At 41.0% G+C, this 21,584-nt stretch overlaps 1 protein-coding gene across 1 annotated transcript in view; it reads left to right on the top strand.

Moving 5' to 3' along the window:
* CMSS1 (cms1 ribosomal small subunit homolog) overlaps window positions 1–21,584 on the top strand; it is a gene marked incomplete at its 5' end in the record, with an annotated part of 243,070 nt that overhangs the window by 188,982 nt on the left and 32,504 nt on the right. The window lies entirely within an intron of this gene.

Raw genomic sequence — 21,584 nt, 5'->3', positions numbered from 1 at the left:
CCCACAAAATTTTCAGCATAATGCAGTCCACTGGAGGAATGTTTCCATCATCTGAGTGTTGTGATCGCTTTAGCGTGGTAATGTCTCCTGTACACCAAGATAAGGTTGTGGTTTTGGGTGTGTTTGCATTAACTGCAGTAACGAAAACCATGCCCTGAACGCTTCTTTTAAAGTGGCGCTGTTGTGTTTGGCTGCTGGCAAGTTTGCTCACTGCAGACAGGTAACCTGTAAATAACATCAGCTTCTACGGTGTTCCTCTCTGAAGGGACCTTCCGGAGTGTTTAAGACAGTCCTGGCTGCACATTACTTCTGATGAGGCACGATTCAAAGGAGGTTGGCAGGCTGCAGTCTGGATTGTTGTGTAATTTAGGTAGGAACAATAATCATCCCTACTCCAAAAAGCACAAGCACAACTGAGTCAGTGTATTAAGCCAAATCCATTGCTGTCTGTGTTGATTTGAAATGGGAGCTGGCATGAAATATCAATGAGGGATTAATGTGCATAACATGCTGCTGTTAAAGGCAGTGGTTAAGTGCTTCTGCTGCTTGGTCAGGCCATGACATGAAATTGTGGTGAGTGCTGAGTTGCTAATGTCTCCTCAGGTTACTTGACTTGGGTTCATGTACAAGCAGTGAAAGGTGGCTGATTGTCAGACTTGCTCAATAACCAAGGATTTTAGAGAATTGCTGAAGAACAGGCCTATAATATCACATCTTCCGGTACCTCACTAATAGAGTCAGCCACAAAAAGCATTACTGAGAAGGAAGAACCAGACTGCATTTAAGTTGACATTTAAAAAATATTTTTCTGCTTCTTTTTTCCATGTATATTCCATGTTCTGCTAACCAAGTTCTCCATGGCAAAGAGAAATCTTCTGCGGAGCTTCCCATCCAGAGTTCTCGCACTATCCTGCAGGAGAGCATAAACTGAGCTTTTCCTTAGAAAAATCTGTTTTATCCTATTGCTTTCCCTATGTCAAGCTCCAGCCTTTCAAACTCTGTTGGGAAAAAGAGTTTTCCCATGCTGTTGGCTCACGAGGGAGTCCTGCTGGCGCAGTCCTTCCCACATCAGGGACTCAGCCTGTGCAGTAGCCCTRCTGTAACATAAGTTCATCATGACCTCGCCCTGTCAGGAGAGCTTCACTTGTACAGTCTGCACATTGCATGCAGCAGAAGAAGCATACAGTGGTGTTTTGGGGGTAGAAGGGATGCCCAAAGCCTCGTTCAACGGGGAAGTTTTGAATGATCATCCCAAACTCTTAAAAAGAGAAGTGGTTATTGACTTGGGGAGTGTGATGGCAGATGAAAAACAGGGCAAGAAGATTAAACTGAGGTCTTTGCCTAGTTGTCTAGTGAAATTTCCCAAAGACATAGGAACTGTTATATCCTATGAAGATGTAGAATACAACAGTTGTATACAGTGCAACAGAGATGTATTCTACAAAGATGGAGGAACTGGTCCATTCTCTAGACTTCAGACACCAGCTGCAGATAAATGGAGGCAATTCACCCTGTTTTTAAGTAACCAGATCAAACTGTCTGTGAGATTATGCTATGAAGGATCTGCTTCTAAGCCTTTTTCATATGCTGGAATCTTTCAGGAGGGAAGCACACGTTTATAATAGCGTATTACCATCAAGTATCTGAACTCCCTCTCCCTGTTGCTGGCTCTCAAAGACTTTGTTGTTGCCAGTTCAGTGACCTCTCCTATGCTGGTTGTGCAAGATCAGATTGAAGATCTGTCAGGTCATCACCTGGGAAACTAGAAAATACATGGAATAAGTCCCATTAAAGTAATTTCCTATATTGATTGGTTCATGGAGAGTTGAAGTACATGGGAATATTATTAGTTATATCTCTTATACTGATAATAGTCATTTCACCTTTTGGCACTGTGTACATGTTTCACTGCTGGCAAAGGAGTACAAGAGAGCACAAAGAGAAGGGGAAGTTGTGTGTGTGTGTGTGTGTGTGTGTGTGTAAGTAGTGTAAGTGTAATTATACCAACATTGGTAATTTCTACTTCTGAAAAAACAGCATTCGAAGATTCACAGGAGGGGAAAGAAAGGATATTGTCCTGCTTAAAAACAACAAAAGAAAGTATTAGGTACCAAGACTTGATGCATGTGAGGTAGCAGGGGAGAGGCGGTGTATGGATCCACAAGAGCTCCTGCTGTCCCGTCTATTCCACTTTTTGGAGAATGAAAGTTCGAGCGGGAGATAGTATGGCAAAACTCTCCTCACCAACCTGCAAGATGTTCTGGGTAGTGCAATAATACATCTGAGTCTTTATCCTCTATAATGTGTTCTCCATATCCCAAGTGCTGCCTAGCGGGTTAAATACCTGATCCTAAGAGGAGCAGTGCCGCAGAAAGCAACCTGGTATGTAACTGGCCAAATCTGAGCTCTTCAGGTGACTAAAAATGGTGCATTGTATGGTTCTGCGACAACTGATTTAGCCTGGAAGACGGAGTTCCTTTACCCGAGTTTTGTACTCATGATGCATCCTCATATAGTAAACTACTGGTGGGAAATAGTCTCCACTTTCATTGTTATGCCAGTGGGGAAGTTTTCTATTGCATGATAAGATTTGTTCAAGCACTGTTTTCCTGTTGCAGTTTTGCAGGCTGAAAAAGGTAGTTGCCTGTTTCCCACAACTGCCTGTAGCTTTGCCCCGTGAGTGGCTTGTATTTGCTCTCTTGCTGGGTCATCATGAGCAAGGTTAACAGTAAAAGGCATGAGTAGTGGGTCATTACCAGGTTGATTCGTTAGAGTAAAATGAGCAAGGGCAGCTAAGGGGCAGATCTTGGAAAAGCGCAGTAATGGGAGTTGGTCTCCCTCCAACCTGCTCAGCAGCCCCCGCTAGTTTTGGGAGGGATGTGTGATCAGGACTCCAGCAGCAGGAGTATGCTGCTCTGGTATACTGACCTGGAGAAAAACAAGCTCAGCTTGTTGAGCTATGTTGTGCTCATTTTGGAGGGTAACTAGACCTTTCTATATTTGAAAGAATATGGATGCAAAGTGTTTTGAAAAGGCAAGATTAGAAACAAATGGGATCTTTTGCCTTCCCCGTCATTCTTTTTTTTCTTCTTTTCAATTTGGGAAATTCAAAAGCTGCTTTCATAAATATACTTTCTGTGCTAGCAAATATATGTTACCCACAGGTTTGCTCCCTCCTGTTCCAGTGCTGGGAAAGATTTCTTAGAAGAAAGAAGGAATAAATCATTCAAATGGGTATGTCTTACAATGATTGCTTAGCCAAACAAGTAGTTTTTTCTAAGTGCTGGGGCTGAACATGCCTGCTTCCCTATAAATTTGTGTCCACTGGTTGACTGCAAGTCCCAGCTGAAATTTTTCCCATGGCTGAGGAATTTGTTGGGGTTCTCCCCTCTCTGGGGTCTGAGAGAATGCAATCTTGCATGTCGGCTTCTCCTTCAGTTAGAATAATTATAGGATCTCTTCCCTCTTCTTTACTGCCTTTTTTCTCCACAAAACTTGCAAGAACTTGCGAGAATTTCCTTTCTCCAGCCCTTTGTCAAATTTTGTAGCAATGACTGGGCCGAAAAAAGAAAAATTCTGGGATGAGCCCATGTAGCTGCTGTGATCTGTGATAAGCTGCATTTCCTGGGAGGCAAAGCTTTAAGAAGAGGAGGTAGCAGGGGGAACCATATTGTTCTGTATGTGTTTCTTGGGCTCTCTGTGGGCTGCGAGGTTGCTTACAACCCTGTGAAAAAAGTCTTCCACGTATGAGGCAAGGAGTAAAAGTACAGCAGCTGTCGTATCCCTGCCTGTCTGAGCTTCCCAACTGTGTGCCACTATCGTGCTAGGGCAATGTTCTGTGGCTATATATTTCTGTGGCTCTACCTTGTCACCCAGGCTTAACCTTGTGGAGTTCAGTGTAGCAGGTGCTTCAGGAGGCTCGCTCATGAGCAGTACTCAAGGCAGGAGATTGCCTTATTTAACCACAAGGAGCTTTCAGTGYATAAGAGTTATATGCTGTTGCAAGCATAAAGGCTTGGGATTTTAACTGAACTAAGTCTTGCTATTCAAAAGTATGGTTTGCACTCTAGCAGTAATACATTCAGTGGCAATAATGAGCAGTTATGTGTAACGCTTTCCAAGWGTGGGAGAAGCCTACTTCAACCCTGCATAATCCGTGTGTGAAAAGTAAGGAGACTTAGAGGCATATACAGTAAAGAAGCAGAAAAGCCATGTYTCGCACACAGTCTTATTGCTGCTGTACCATCTAAGTGAGATTTGCATTCCGTTCCTGGTGTTGCCATCAACTGGGTATGTGATCTGAGGCAAATCCTCTTAYCATCCTATGTTCTGGCTTGTCCATTTGCAGTAGAAATAATAGCTATCCTCTGAAAACTTACTCTACTTATATAGAAGTATTTTTTGATAAATTTCAGAGTTTTTTTTAATGTAACTACAGAAGGTGCCAGGAAAAGAACTGTATTTGTAGTTCGAAACCATAGCTTGAGCATCCTGGGTTTCRTGAGTTTTCTCAATCTTGGCCTTAAAGCCGACATGAAATATTAAGTTTTTAATGCTTTCCTTTTTAACTCACAGTACTTATGAGCAGGAATGCCAAACAAACTTTGCAGCTATAAAGATAAACCTGAGAAAGGAGGAGAGMGCCAAACATCCAGGTGTAGAATTGGAATGGCGTTTCCCAGAAATAGCCTGAATTCCAGCATGCTGGCCTGAATCACTCTGTCCAGAAACTTAATCTGGGCTCTGGCTACAGCAGGAGCTTAGATACTGTTTKCCCTGAGGGTGGATTCTACTTTTACAGCTGATATTCAGATGTTTGCCTGTTCTAAGAAGAGAGGTTTATGGTTTTGGTGATAAATTACTGTACTGTTTACTCACACAGTAACCTCTTCTTGTGCAAGTGGACTCTAAAGGGGCAGATATAGTCATGCGAGCAACTGCACTAGCTGAGAGCAAATAATAGCATCCCTTCCCACATCTTCTGTTACTCAAAGGTTTTTGTGAGAAATTCCACTTCTGAGGCTAAAATTTCCCCACATGTACTAGTACTTGGGGGAGGGGGAACTATTCAGAGAACAGAAGGTTTCAGCCACACTTGAATAATGAGAAAAGAATGAAATAAGATTTYCATTGTCTCCAGAAAACCTGATTTTAAACATCCTTTCAACTGAGTGGATGAAGCTTGAAAATCAGGATGTGACAGAGCAGTGCCGCAGAATTCTCCAGAGGACATTGTATTTAACTGGATGGTTTCATGAAGTTTCTTGTGGTTGGTATGGAGCCCATGAAGTAGACTTTTCCACTTCATATTATAAAGCACACAACTAAGGAAAGATTTACTACAGAAGTGTCTGCAACTAATTTAGCAGAGCAGCACAATGAAGTATATTGCTATGAAGTGGTATAGAAACCTGGACATGGTTGGTGATGAGGCAGGAGAAGGCCTTTGGCAAGATTTTCAAAGTCCAAAGAARGAATCCGTTATACTCTTGCTGAACTAAATGAGAGACAGCACTTTCCCAAGTCAGTTGGAGTTCAAAGAAAGCAACAGAGCTGTTCCRGAGTCTGAGATAGGAGGTAATTTCTCAAGGGAGGAACACTGGTTGAGGGAAAAGGTTCAGGGTGGATTTGCTATTTATGAGGAGCACCTGTCAGATTTCACAGGTAACTCTGTGAGGTGAGCTGCTTCTCCTCTTCCCACTTTCCTTGCCCTCTGGGAAGGAAAGGTAATTAATGGGATTGAGTGTTTCGCCAGCTGCACTTAATCTTGGGGTGGCAATTGAGCCTCCAGCTCTTTCCTCAAGCACTTCAATGTCCAAATAGGTAATTAAGGAAAGTTGTCTTGTTAAAAGTCCTATTCAGGCTAGTGAGAATAAAACAAGGCAGAGACTAGCTGATGTTGGATGATAAACGTGGTGATTATTTTTTTGTGTTAATTTAGTTTTTAAGCTCTTTCCAAGAAAAGACGGGGCTGYGATTGCTGCTCTGACCTTGCTTCTTATCTCATTCCTAACCTCCTGTTGCTTAAGTTGAGTGGTGGGGTATAACCCCTTTCTTATTCCCCCGTCTCACTTCACAGTTCTCAATTCCTCATATCTCTCTTTCTTTCCTTGATTTTGGCCATGTTGTTTAAAACAATAAAATTCTTTGATGGCACTGCATGGGCAGAAAAATATCTGGAGGATCACATCATTCAGTCTACACAATGCCTGGATCTAAGCCATTCTTTGAGTTCATTGCTTACATGACCTCTAAATATTTATTTTTGAAATAGTTTACAAATTGCTGTGATTGATTAAAAGGCTCCTGAAAGATGTGTATTACAGCAAGCATGTGCTGAATGAATGGTGGTTGATTTAAAAAAAGGGAAAGGGGGACAACTTGTTTAATTTTACATGTATTAACATTTCTATACAAAACTAAATGTTATTTTATTCTTTATATCTTGTGACCAATGTCTGAACAGCCAATATATATTCAGGATGACAATAAGCTTGGCAGAGACACTGAACTCTTCTGTCAACATTTTTAACATGAGAGACATGACCCTAATTTTCTTTCAACATGCCAAGTTATGTGTGTGTTGTTTTTCAATATACTCCCCTTGTGTTTTTGCTTGAACAAATACTGTGTCCAACGTAAGCAAAATCAAACTCTCTCTCCAGTGCMTGTTTGAACTGCTTTCTGTCCGGTATATATGGGCAGATCTTGACTCCAACTCTGTAAGCTAGTGTGTGAGACATCAGACTCTTAAGGCCACTGGTTAATGGGAAATGGAGTAAAGGAGGAAATCAAGCCTTGTGATAAAAGCATGGTAGATATACCTTAATAGTAGTATTTTGCTAATGACTCTGAGGGTCAAAYCAGATATAAACGTGGGAAAGCCTTTAGCCTATTGTCTAACTTAATGGGATATACGTGTTTATCTCGTCTTTGCTGCAATGATAAAGAAGATTTTCTTTCAGCAAGTCTGATCAAATACCTTCATGCCTGCTTGCTGCGTAGATGTATATGCATAAGTGGGAATAAKTGTATATGAATATGTGGAACTTGAAGATGAGAGCATAGGATTTTTCAGCCTTGTACCTAGAAATCTTTACTTGTTCAAATATTTTATACTTGATTTAGCCTGGGACTTCATGCGATGTAACTGGGAGCCTACTTCAGATGTGTGAAGAGCCCAGTCAAGCAGGTCCGAGGCAGTCACAGATTTAAGACAGTGTTTATTTGCTGTGCCTCAAGTCATATGCTAAATATGGCAGCGTAGAAAGCTCAATAGTTGAGGAGACAAATGGATTAATATACTAATCTTGCTTTCTAAACAGTACCTGACAGAACAGATGACTTGCTTTGCCAAAGATGAGCTTTAGAAAATAGAAGTTATTATGTAATCTTGTTTTGATGATGTAAGTGGGTGAGGGTGATACTATACAGCCATAATGTTTCATTATAATTACCAATTAAAAAAAAAAAAAAACTTGGGAACACATTAGTACATTAACTTGCTCCAAATCCAGCACTTATAGGAAAACCCAGCAGTATGTAAAAATGAGCTGTATCTTTCAAGTTAATGCTGACTTACCACACAGTGTCTCCCCACACAAAGGCAATAGCGTGTGTTATGGGGCATTTCTAGTGTTTTAATCACCACCTACTGCACTGTAGTTGGTCATTAATTCTAGAGATTAATGACACAAATCTGAATTTATTAGTGTTGTAAATCTGTGGGAAACAGTGAGTAGAATTAGTGTATTCTCCATAATAATGAGCAGTGTGGTTTCGTTTGGTCTGAGCATAGTGTTTTGAAGTAAAAATCACTGCACGTTAGGCGTTCAGGTTGTTTGAATTACCCTGTCAGTTTGGCTATAATGTTTCAAATTTTAGAGCACTTTCCCACTTGCTAGCAAAGTCCTGGTCCCTGCCTGAGTAGATCAAAAACTATTCGGAAATTGTTTTGCTCTGGAGTGATTTTTTTTTTCCAAACAGGCTTTGTTTTCACTCTTTTTAAAAATAGTTCATCCTCACATATAATGTTGCCAGAACAGAAATCTCTGTTGTTTTGGTGGGGGGAAGGTGGCATGTGCAAGACACTTGTGTGTCTTGGTGATGTGAGCATTCGTAAACACCACTCACTGCTGGGCTACATTCTGAAATGTAAACTGGGTCCAGGAGACCAGCTTCTGGTGCAAAATTAGCTACAGTGCTCAGTATTCTTTGTTTTTCAGGGGCTTAGTCTATCTATCCAGCCAAGTATTCATAATGCACCAGTGTTTGCTATGTCTGTGAGATTATTAAAACTCATTTGAGACTGTTGGAAGCTTTGGAAGATCTGCAAGTCAGCAAAGATTCGTTTCTTCCTGTTGTTTGTTTAATTTGCCATCCACTGGATTACAGCCACCTCTGAGAAGGGCTGATGAACGCTAGTCTTATCCAGCACACTTCAAGTAATTCATAAGTTCAAGTAGCAAGTTATTCCTCAGCTTGGTTACCTTTTCTCTGTGGTGTTAGCAACCCTGTGGTGCTTTTTCATTTGTAATGCTCCAAGGCTGACAAGGAAAAAGAACAGGGTCATAGAAATTGCTGAGCCCTAGATCTCAGCCCATGAAGGGTTTTTAAGAGGTGGAAGCCAAGGAATTATCTTGTGTAAAGTAGTTTTCTTCACAGTGGGCAAGCCAGTACTTTGGGAGGTGTGTTGCCGTTATCTTCCACTCGCCTCATAATCTGGCCTTCTCCTTCTGTTGGTCTGATAAAGACAGTATTGCAGTAGCCCTTACCGATAAGCAGATGGACAGACCGCTGGGGCCAGGTCTTTGCTGAGAGCAAGTGGTATAGTTTTCTTGTAACTAGCAGATTAAAAAAAAAAAAAAAAAAAAAAAAGCCTCACACCTGAGGGTGCAGAGCCATGGAGCAGAGTATGAATCCCAGCAGCTGCTTTGATAGTGCGTAGGGAAAAAGCGGACAGAGACTCTAGATCCTGCCAACTTTTAAGATGTATTTCTTTGTGATACATGCAGGCATTCTCTCCATTTCCTTGGGCCGAGTTTGAGACAGCTGGTATTCTTCCAGACACTGAGGAAGCTGGGCGTCAGCACTGTCTGCTTTAGATAAGATTAATAATGTATAGCTTCATGGGGATTGGAGCCTAATCTGTTGGGATGCCATGGCAAGCGTTCCTTGTGAGGAGGAGCAGCTGCCTGATTCGGGCCTCTTGATAGGAGTGAGGCGAACCAGCTGATGCTGTTTCATATTGACTCCTGTCTGCTTCTACAGGCAAGTTGCTCGCACCTTGCAGCTGACTGTGTTGAAAGCAGCAGCCAGATCTATGGACTTCTGATTGTGTCCAAATCCTGGCTCTGCACACTTCAAAACTCACTTTGAAAAATGACCCCATAATTCAGCACAGGAATATAGTTGAAGGAACTATGTTTGCTACTTGTAGAGCAGAACACATGAGTACTATGAGCTTTGTGAAGTGTGTTCTAATAGGAGTCTTGACGGACAAACCAGTGCAGCAGCTGTTTTCGAATGAAAATGCTCAGCAGTTGCTTCTACTTGCCATTTTGAATTTGCAGGTTAAAAGGAAAATCGTCTGATCTCTTGAATATTTTCTGTATTCAGCACCGGTTTGGAGACTTTTGGCTTAGTCTCTTGCACCATATATATTAYTCTCCTACTGAGGCTGCCCTGTGCAACGAAGCCACAATCCTCATCTTTCTCAAATGGAGGAGACAAAAATGATTCTCCTCTGCAAAAATGCTACCAATCTTAAGTGATGTTAAAATAGGTCAGAAACTGTCCACATTCATCCAGAAATGACTTCRTTTTTCTGAAATGTGTTCCCCTCTCCCACCCCGCCCCCGCCCCGATGCCCTGTTTCTTTGTCTATGTTTTCCTTGCTCTTAAAAATGATCAGAATGGCCAAATGGAGTTTTCCAGGGATACTGCAGGAGGAGTTTGGGCTGCATAGCCGGTTTGAATAAATTTGTACCTATAGTTTCCCCCTCACCCTTGCAAGGCTTACTTGGTAGGCATGGTAGTGATTCAACCGTTTCAAGAGGACAGAGTCGTTGCTCCCAATATATGCATGAGGAAATTTAAGGGAGAGGAGATGTGCAGATTCTCTAGTTTAAAATAAATAAATAAATGAATGAATGAAATATTTCCACTAAGGAAGCATTTTTTCCGCCTGCTTCCTTTTTGAGTGGGAGTTCTAATGCTAGATGTATTTTGGAGTCAGCAGCATATTTGTTACTGTTACATGTGTTCATAAAGCGCTGGTCCAGTATTGCGTGGGTTTGGTGCAAAAGGCAAGAGAGTGTAATTCTCTAACAAGAAGCAGCTCTCCCTGCCCACTTCAGAAAGAGTGCGCCCTCTCTGCATTCAGTGACTTCATTGCTATCAGCTATGGGGAAGGGGGGGGGTGTTTAACGTAGCTGTGGGATTCCTTGCAACACAGTTGTTATAGTTGAAGTGCTGCCGAGGTGCATTTCTTGGAGGTCTGAGCTTAGAGGGAGTTGAGAATACGTTACTTCTGTCAAGATCGTCTGACTGGAGGGCAACATACTTGGGCTTCCCACCCTTCTTAAATTTATCTTCACTTTCTTGGTTATTGCATAGAGAAAAACCTGGGACGTGAKTGGCTCTTGCTATTGCTGAGGAGTTAGGTTAACAGCTGAAGGAGAATTCAGAGCTGTTCTTCATSGGTTCAAGCTCTTCAGAGCGCTCTTTAGGGATGCTGGCTAGGACCTGCCCAAGCTTGCAGTTTTGAAGTGGCTTGCAGGGTCAGCCCCAGGTAAAACATGCTGCGTTATTTACCTTTGCTCATCCTTGGATACAGTTAAAAGACAAGATATGAATAAAGAAGATAAAATTAGGAGGGAAATTCTAGATCACTTGAGGCTGTGCTGTGTGAGTGTTGGTGTTCTCGCATGTTCTTGGTGGGGGATTTCCCACCTCTGTTGCTTACCTGGGGGTAAGGACATCAATCACGTCTGTTCATTTTGTGCAGGTTTGATCACAGCACTAACCTGGCATGTACACAGCAGGTGTGAAATGCCTCACTTGAAATTTAATCTAAATTGGTATTTGATTTTATCAAATGGCGGGAAGGTTTGGTGGCAATTTTGTGGAAACAGTGGAATAACAAATCATKCAAAGGAAGCTTATTCTCTCTTATTTCCTCTAGCTTTCTCTTATATAGAGAAGAGTCATAATTAGGTCTCCTTCTTGAAAGTGGGCACCCATCAGCAAAGATCTGCATTTATCCCAGTGGCATAGTAATTAGGGGCTCAGGATGCCTTARGAGAGTAGGTACGGCCAGGAGGGAATATACGTCCACAACAACGGTATGACAGTGTCTTGAAACTGCAGGAGAGTTGCCCCTRCTGCCTTGCCCCAATGCCGAGATCATGGAACCATCCCATGGGCTGAACACCAAGCAGGTAATGGAGGAGCTTGTTKCATTGGGAAGTAGAGGGGGTAGTTTATGTAGAAAACTAGATGTTTTCTGTAGAATAGATATGGAWAAGCTTACTGGCTCTCAGTTAGAGTCCCTTGTCTGTATCCTCAACTCCTTCCCYGCCATCACTATCACTAGCTTCATAGGTGTGTTTTGCCCTTCTCTTGCATTTAGCCCTCTCTGCTGGACTGCAGCCTCCAGTTTTTCACCTACTGCTTTTGTAATGTTTGGATTTTTTTATTTTTAAACCCCTCTTGGAGGAAGATTCTGTATCTACTACCTTTGCTAGGCTTAGGGAACATGTAGCCACCTCTGCAGGTTGCATTCAGTGAGTGTTAGGGAGCATCTCGGTGGAAACCAGGAGACTCCAGGACAGCTGAGYAGTCAGGTTCTCATCCAGTAGCAAAATGCTGGTGAATGCAGGATGCAGAGGAGAATGTAAAGAAAATTTGTGTACTTGGTGAATTTTAAGATATAAATTGCATCATTTCTGTAAGGTCTTGTGATATATTAGTACAAAACTTGCATATTTGGGGATCTGGTTTCTTGTTTGGCACATCTTTCTCAGACTAGGCATGTTTTGTCAGCCCCTAAGTATGGCTAATTTAAGCCTGGATTATGGAGTTAATGTAGACACTGCATTGTGTGTTGAACCTTGCATATCCTGCTTTTCTGTTGTCATTGACTGTTTCTGTGTGTATCTTATAGCAGTAATTAAGTACTGTTGTTATTAGTCTGGCTAAATTTTAGAGCAGTTTAAATGTAATTGTGGCTTGTCTTTATAATAGAATCTTACTATATTTTTAAATTAAAATGCTTTATAGATATGAAAGCACTTGTAATTAGAAAATTCAGTGTGCTGTAGATTAATAAGTGTATTGAGGAAGATTTTGATTTCTGAGTCTATTTTTGGCATTTTACAGCTAGATCATTTTAGAGATTTATAGTCCAAGTGCCTAATGAAGGCTTCCATAATAAAAATCAAAAAGAAATTAGATTACCTCTGAGACTTAAAAGAAACGTTAAAGAATTTATTAAAACATTGTTAAAATATGCCCTAAAACTAGTGATGTTAATCTGCAAGTTGAAATGGGGTACCTGGGAATTCAGAGTGCTGCATTACTCCGATTAATTAAAATGCAGTCAGCTGAAACCTCCACTATAACCAAAATTGTTCTCCAAGGCTTTCCCTTCCCTTCAGTCTTAGTGCAGTCCCTACCATTGCTGAGCTAAGTGATCAGTCAGAAAAATAAACAAGAGGATAAAATCTACCATGACAATACACAGGATTAATTTTTTTTCTTTCTGTGCTGGTCTCTGATAGCATTAATTATATAGAGACATTTTTTTCTGCAGACAAAAACAAGCAGAGACACATGAAATATCCCTGATTTGAGGGGATATACTGTTTTCTACGTTGTAAGGCTCGGATTATTTTAAGATTTCTGTTTTCTGTAACTTGACTAAGACACTGATCTCCCCTCTGCAGAAGTACTGTCTATCTCATCTCTGGTGTACTGAGGGTAATGTTCTGCTACAATGTAGTTTTCTTATCAGTAATTTTGCAGTAAATCAAGTGGGAGGAGACTGCATTTCCCAGCAGGGTCTAGAATGAAGAACTCAGCGTGTGAAACTGTATAGGATGTTGGAGGACATCTGCCTTAAGGGACTGTCCCCAGAGTTGGAACTTTCAAGGCCTAGATCAAGCATTGCTCCTGTCTCTCCCATACCACATATGCCTACCCCAGCTTTACACAGTCTGTCATCAGTTTTTTCATGAGCAGGGTGCCAGGGTGAAACTGTTGGTGGCGGCTAACCCTTATCATTCTTTTGTCATGTGTCGAGGCGTTCTCCCCAGAAGCTGCTGTATACCAAAACTGTGCCAATCCTTTGAGCATAGCTGCTGCTGCTCCAAGTTGAGTGGGATCCTGTTGAGCCTCTGATAGAGTGAGCCTCAAGTTTGCTTTTCACCTTAATGGTTCGAATGCAACTGGTTTGGATTCTTCAAAATGCTTTAAAGAGCACTGCTGCTTTTTCAAGGATTAAAAATGGAACTTTATGTCCTTTCACTCTGAAGTGTAATWAAAAAAACCCTATTACTTTATTAGTATTTGATTCTATTAGACCACTTTCTCTAAGAATCCCATGCACTTGACATGTGTTATTTAAGCTCCAAAACACCTCACTGAGGTAAGAGGTATTTCTGCATTTTTTTTCTTCTTTTTTTTTYCCCTCCAGTAAGATAAACTGAGACAGAAGTGCTAATGATTTGCTGAAGGCAAAGTAGTTCCTATCAGATCTAGAAATGCTTACTCCCAAACCCCTCGTATAACCAAGCACATACATGCACCTGACTTCAATCCAAATAAATCCTCCAGTTCTTCCTCTGACAACATTTAATGGATATGTGCACAAAGTGCAAAGAAAATAGTATCAACTAATATGTATACTATATATCCTCAACAGTTGTAAAATAGGAAACTGCCAGGTAAATAAGGTATTTTTCTCTTTTCATAGTAAAATTGTCTCCAGTGTTAAAAGCTCTCCAGAGGCAAATACAGGCAGAAGCAGCTATCCATGCCTTCTCTAGTGGTCAGGAAGTACCCTGCTTTGCTTGGTGAAACCTGGCATTTTTCTTTTGTTTCATTAGTCAGGAACAAACTGGATGAGGGAAGTTGCTTTAGGCATTTGTGTTACAGAAGAAGGGAGGTTTGAAAATGAAGGCCATCTGTGCTCCAAAAGAGATTCGTAAGATTCTTGGCCCACATAAGGGGACGATCTTTAGGARGAATCGAGGAACCTATAATTAGACCACGTGTTGTCCTCTGCAGACAGCTGGAGGTGGTGTGAAGTTGATGTGAGGGGGAGTGAACTGCTTTTTTCCCCTTCAAAATTCTCAAGTTTCTTGTTGCAGAAGGGTTGAGAGAGGTCATATAGTTTCAATCTTTAGGTGTCTACTTATCTGCATCAAAAAAACCCTGTCGCTGCCTGAGCCGGAGCTGTCTCAGCTTCTAAGTAGGCTCGTGCTGGACAATACATGAACTGACAGTGGGGAACGTGCAGGCCCTTTGCCTGGCTACATGAGAAAAACTGCAGAGGAGCAGCGCGTGTCTTGATGTGTGATTGCAACCCTTCATTTTTCTTGTATTCTAACATATTAATCAGGTATTTCCCTACCTTCTTCCCAGATGGGATTTCCTTCATTGTCTTCCCATTCCTTTAGGTGGTTATGGTAGGGGTGGATGTACAGTGATGCACATCAAGTCATATGGGATGACATCTCTAACCACTATTTTAACAGGTGTGTAGTAACAGTAACAATGTTTGCCACTCTTAATGTTAGATTAGGGAAGCGTTCATAAAGACAGATGAGACTCGACCTGACATGCTTATTTTTCACTATATTGTACATTTTTTTTAATTGGTTCCTTAAGGAGACTATCTTAAAATATTTGTCATTCATTTGCAGTTTGGTTTCGTCCTTCATATTCATCTGCAACACTACTGGTGATTAAGGAAGTTGCATGAGTGCTGTGGCAAATATAATTGGGTTATAAATACTGATTTTTCTTAAAAAAAATGATGTGCTAGAGGTTGGACACTGTTCTTCTCTTGTTTAAATGAATGCTTTGGGGAGAAAAAACTATACTAGAAAGGTGGTTTTGAGTAAAAAATGGGAAAGTCCACCTCCAAGGATTTCATTTTAATTGGACTGTTTCATGCAGGTTTCATTTTATATAAAATTGAAATTTACAGTTTTGCAGCTGTGCGTATTTTTTGCTCTATGATGTTTGAGACAAAAGAATTCAGTGTTGTTGGATTGCTTTTTGTACCTTTTTAGCCTCAGTAATGATCACTGCAAATTTGCTGAGATTGATGGAATTTAGTATTATGTAATGGAAGAGATTTGTGTTAGAAATGCATGTAATAATGTCTTTAACTATTTCTTTCTGCAGAACAATGCCACTTTATATGGGTGGATTTTTACTGGAGATTGTTTTAAAGTCAACCTTCTTCATCCAAACATATAATGTACTGATACAATCCAGCAGTGCAAGCAATACATTCCCTTGGCTGATGTCACCGAGCAGCAGAGAGCCATGCAGGCACTGTTCTTAGAGAGGCTGCTTCGGCAAAGCCCACTGCTAGCCCTGTGCTTTCGCAGGCTGTGCAGCTCTTAGTGATCTCCCTTGAAAGAGCAAAAATCTTTCTTTGAACATGCTGTATGCGTCTACTACCACTGAAAGAAATATCCTCCTCAGTGTGGCATTCTCTTCTCAGTTTACGTTTGTAGCTATCCGTATACTAGGAGCTGGGAACAGCTATATGGAAATACTTTAAAGGGAAAAAAAAAAAATCCGTGTAGGTGACCAGCTATGAATCCTCACTTTTTAGTACTTTTGCAAACAYGTTTTCAAGTGCTCTGGATATCTGTACTCTCTGTTATACCCCTGCACACTGTTTCTTTAACATTTTAGATAAATGGCAGTCAGTTGTTTAATTTTATTCTCATGTTGTCATTTTCTAAATAAGACACTGTCTGTGCTCTCCATTTCATCCAGCCAAAATGAAAGTGCATGTAAAATAAATTAATTTTTTGAAGGAGATGCTTCATCTTAGCCTAAAATATTTGGGGTATTAATGGATGGAGAGTGGGTCTCCACTTTGTCATTTGCCTGTAGACAGCTGTGTCCATAATAAGTGTGTGCATTTGTGCAAGTGTGAGAGWTGTGAGAGATGCAGACATGACTGGGGAAAGCAGGCCACAGCAGCTCAATGGGGTTCACACACAGCAAACCTTACTTTATGTTAAAAGGTTGTATACCAATTCTGAATAATTATTTACAGAAGTAAGGCCTAACACAGTTTTTGAGAAAGAGACCTATAAAGTTATTCTGAGTGGCACCAATGCCCAAGGAATTCTGGATAGGAAGGTGGGCATGTGAGTGTGGCAAACAGTAGTCTACTTGGATTCCCTCCTCCCCCCCCCCCAGTAATTGACACTGCAAAGCAGTGTGGTACTGCAGGCCAACAGAGTACCTTGATTTTCAAGTGGATTTTTTCTGTCCTTTCTTCTGCTTGGGTATGAGCATGAAACCTTATTGTGCTTTAGGCAGAGAAGAGTGGAAGAGTGAATATKCCTGGCTGCATAGTAATGTTTTCCAATGCAAATTGTGAAAAGCAGTGTCAGAGATCTTTCCATTAGTCCCAACACTGTATCAGACTGCAAGAATGTGAAGTCTGCTGAGGCTGCTGCTCACCTCAAAGCAGATCGTCTTTTCTGCTAGAAGATGTTACCATATCTCTGGTGTACAGAGATCAAAACATAGCTGGGGATCCTATGGACAAGATTTGTTGTTCTTATTTTCCCCTGTTTTGAGGAGATGGATTTGTGAAAGTGGGTCAGACAAAGCTTGGGGCTGTGTGGTGCATTGCAAATATGAACTTTGATTACCCCCCACCCCTTGTTACTAGTAGATCTCAGGGGAAAATACTCGTTAGCAGTATGATTGAAATGATTTAATACACTTTTTGCTTATAACCTTAGCTTTATAATTTTTTTCTCTGCAATTAAGTATCTCTCTTAGCCAGCATGTATTAGCACATCATCCTCTGACCTTTTCTTCCTGGAAAGTGTGTTCAGGAGGCAGGACAGTAGTCACAAAATGGTTTTGAAAGTGAATTCCTGTGCAGATGTAAAAGTACAGTTCCTTTAGCAACTGTGGCAACCCAGTAAGTTTCATAGCGTATACAGTACAGTTAGCGTTCGCAACACATATCATATTCCTTCCTCACACCAAGCATACAAACAGGGGACTACTACTGACCACTCTTGGATGGCCTCTGGCCACCAACCTCTCTTTTCTATCTTACCTCCRCTTCAGACAACTCTTGGTACCACCTCTCCCCTTCTCACAGCCTCTTCCAGCTCTTTGGGGGTGTCTCTACCTGGACGCTGACTGCAGCACCAACTGCACAATGATAGTGGTGATAGGTGGAGGTGGTCTTGGGCCGTGGTGGTAGACTATTGACTGTAGAGCCTTAAGCCAGTGCTGCTTTAGTGTCTGWCAGGGTTTCTCTGACCACTGCCTTAAGATAGTTGCTTGGGAATGAGCTGAGGTACACTTCAACTCAAAACCTAAGCTTGCTTCTGTTAGTGCAGTTTGGCTACGGGATAACAAGGAAGGAGGAAAATCCCAGCTCTTTTTGCTGTTTGGTTGCACCTGGAGAAAGGCACCAAGCAGGYAGAAAAATACTGTAAGTGGTTGTGGAGATCTGACTGCTGGCTGGACTTATTTATCCCCCTGGCACTGTTTGGATATAGCCCTCTGGCTCTGGCTTTGCTTTCACCTGTCAGCTGAAGGTGACAGTACCAATGCCAAGAGTTTATGAATGTGCCCTTGGCGCTTTGCCTGGCCAGCTGGCAGCRTATATCATCAGCCAAGCCTCCTCCACTACAACTTTGGATGGGAGATCGTATCGTTACATACAGCCGTCCCATCTCCAGGACGGCAAGTGAATTCCAGCCCCATCCACTGTCCTYTTTGCTATTGAACTGGAAAAGACGGGTATCAGTCATCCTCTTTTAATTTACCAGAGGACAAAATAAAGTTCCTCACRTTCCCCTCTCTTTTTTTTCTCCCCCTTCCATGAGAGTCTCCTTTCAGACACCCTTTGAAGAGCACAGCTGTGCCCACTGGACATCACAGCTCAGGAGGAAGAAGACAGCTCATTCTGGTGCTGGATACTTACAAGGGAAGGGAGAGAATAAAAGGAGAAGGAGCCTACCAAGCAGGATCAGTCCCAACAGGAAAGATATTAGAGGCAGATTTAGATACTGTTTGTAGTGAAGGCTGTTAGCATTCCTCTGAATATTTGTACACCTAAACATTAGTTTTGATTGTACTAGAACATAAASTGTGTTGAGTCAGATCTGCTTCTCTTCCTACACTAATAGCATGCTCATATTTATCATAATAATGATATTGGCATTTTCCATTGACCTCATAATATTTGTGCAAACAAATCTGCCACTGATTCATATAACAAAGACCTTTCAGGCTCAGTTCTGGAATGGAAATGTGATGACCTTCCCACAGAAATCAGAGTGCTGCCTGCAAGCAAGTTAGTCCTCTGCTACCCCTGGCAATTCAGTCACACTCCAGCTCCTCTTCAGAAAGAATTTCTTTGCGAATTCTTTATTTGTAGGCTAAATTCAGGCCTGCATCACTTTTCTTTTAAACCCTCCAAAATGCCTTTAGCAGGCATCARATAACTTTGGGGAAATAACATTTTCCCACACATTAACAGAGAACAGGTACCACAAAAGTGTCACAAGAACTAAGTTGATTCACTAAGTAATTAGCCAAGGGAAAAAGTGTATAAAGAAGTATTTCTCCACTTTTCTATCAACATAAACATTTATTCACAAAAAAGTTGTTGCCAGTTTTAGACCGTACTGATCGCTCTTATACAGTGAAGTCCTTTGCTTACTGACAAACTTCGTGAATGCCTTTTCACTAATAGCCCTCATATAAGAGCCTCTTCTTGAAGTTCTTGCAACAAAAACCTTCTGTATGAATCTGGATTATTACACAGCCCAAGTTGCTATTCCAGCATGATCCCTTAATTATTTTTTGCTAAAGAGTCTTAGAACTACCAGAAATGTATTTTTTGTGAAATAAATGGTATTTATTATATGCTCCAAACAAGTTAGCACTCAACACTCTGCACATACATTACTAAACAAACATCAGAAAAAAAGGACGACTGGATGATCTGCTGCAGAGTTGGAAGTAAGTAACATCAGAACTTTCTTCAGCAGAGGGGATTTAGCAATCTCATAATCTTCGTACATTTGTAGCTTGAGCTATGATATTGTTTAATTAGTTAGTATTTAAGAAAATGAAGACCTGAACAAAGTTCAAGAATCTACCCAGCTGTTGTGGCTTAGATGAACTCACTGTGACTTAATGACCTCTTTTGCCCTTTGCTTGCTGTTAATCTAGAACCCCTCTACCTTTCTTCACATGCCTCTGCTGAGACTTTTGCACAGTGTTTCTGTTAGGAAGAAATTTTTGATGCTATCACATTGGTGTTTGGACCCTTCAGTCAAAAGGACCGTTCTGCACTATTTCTTCAGGGTACCATTCCTGTGTGTTTGCCTTGCATGAAGCTACAGTGATGCTGCATTAGAGGGAGAGCGTGTGTGTGTGTATACGCACCAGTGCTATATCCATGAGTTCCAGAGTATCTTGACATAATAACAATCTCTTCATGTTTCAGTCTGTACCACTCTATCATGATGTCTGTGTGACCTGAAGTGTATTAGGATCTCCTTACAGGCAAACATGCCATGCTGTACTTTATCCAGGTTTTTTCTCTTAAGAATCATAACAGTTTAAAACAGAGATGAGGAAAGACTTTAGCTGTGTGTGGTTTTAAAAGGAGAAGCAATACAAGATCATTTTAAACATTGATTGTTTTGTTGTTGTTGCTGTTTGCAACAAGCCCTGCTTTTCCAGGTTCGTAACCATGAATCTATGTTTTCTGATATTGTATAAAATAATGCAGATAAAACATTACTCATCCCATCTAAATGCACACCTATTTAGGTGATCATTGTGCACCTAGTCACACATCTATTCTTTAGTTACCTTCAGAACAAAACAGTTTATTTGCTTGGCAGTTGCTTTTTGCATTAATTTGAACAGTTAAATTCAGACAATGACTATTCTGTTGTACATGCAGATCTACTCATATTTTCCCATTTCCTTTAGACTCTATAATGACAGATAATGTTTTGAAGTTGAGAATCTCCTTCTTCTACCCTACCTTAAACCTTGATACTGGTGTAGAAAACCAATCTAGTAAAAAAATCATTTTTGGTCCAAGTTATCAAATATTATTCACAAATTATTATAAAAACAAASTGAAGAGATCTTACCTTAGCTCAGGAGACTTAATGTTTGCTGTATTCCAGGCAGTTCCCCCTACTTATTCAGCTGAAAAGTGAAAATCCACTTGAATTTAAAAAAATAAGTCTTTAAATAAGAGAAAAGTGAAGGATTTGAGGAATCCTCCTCTGAGATCCTGTTCCACTTGTTTTAGCAAGTTGCAAGCRCCTAGATCCAACAGTAGCTGAGAGTGACTTTCCTCTCTCCTGGTGTTCTGTGGGCTGCAAATCTGCCAGAGCAGACCTGAGACGAGGGAGAGGCAGTGGGGGGGACCTTGGCACCGAGTTGGACCAAACTCTAAATATAACTCAACCCACTTTCCGTGCAGTTCTCTTCATACTCTGAAAGCAGATGACCTTGTCAGAAAACTGACCTCACAGCCTGTCACTCTCTACAAAGAGAGGATCTGAGGGAACAGGACTAAACTGTAAGAGGACAGAAAAGCAATCAACCATCTGCTTGCAGCAAATAAATGTAGGTATGAGCTCTATTTTTATGGCAGCTGCAACCGATAGAATCGTAATGTGCTTTATTTGATCATTTTGGCAAATGCGTTGCATGCCAGTTCATAAAAAACCTGTATAGATGAGAAATTGCTTTGTAATTTCTAGCCTTAAGTAGAGATCYCTGACATAGAAGAAAGACTGTCACCTTTTCCCCTTTCAAAATATTAACTCAGCAAAGTAGGTAGTATTTCCCATTAGTGTTCATTCATATGTGCAAGGCTTCTATCTATAAAAAGCTGTCCTTCCTTTCACTTACTGTTATTGTGAGATTTTTGGAAGAATGCAAGTTAAATTGACAAATGTATATTCCAGTATTGTATAAATTTGAGATGCTAGAGTAGCTTGGGAGGGCAGTGCAACCTGCAGTGTCTGAGACCAAAGTGCAGAGTATAGTGTAGTGTATGCAGAAAGTAAGCAAAAGAATAAGAAGTGTAGAAATATAACCTTTTGGGTCTTGGGTAGGGAACTGCTTTCCAACAGATGTTTTATAATCTAGGGAGTTTGCCAGTCTAACTCTCTGCCATAACATGGCAGGGTGTTTTGTTCTTAACCTCAAGTAGAATTTAACTTGATACAGATCAACCTGATACTCTGACAACCAGGGACCTAATACTGCTATGACATATGATGACCTCTGAATAAAAAAAAAAAGATAAGGAAACC

This window comes from Rhea americana, unplaced genomic scaffold (assembly GCF_003343005.1).
Source record: "Rhea americana isolate MKP2758 unplaced genomic scaffold, rheAme1 scaffold_177, whole genome shotgun sequence".
NCBI classification, from domain to species: domain Eukaryota; kingdom Metazoa; phylum Chordata; class Aves; order Rheiformes; family Rheidae; genus Rhea; species Rhea americana.
This window is presented reverse-complemented; position numbering and strand designations above follow the sequence as displayed.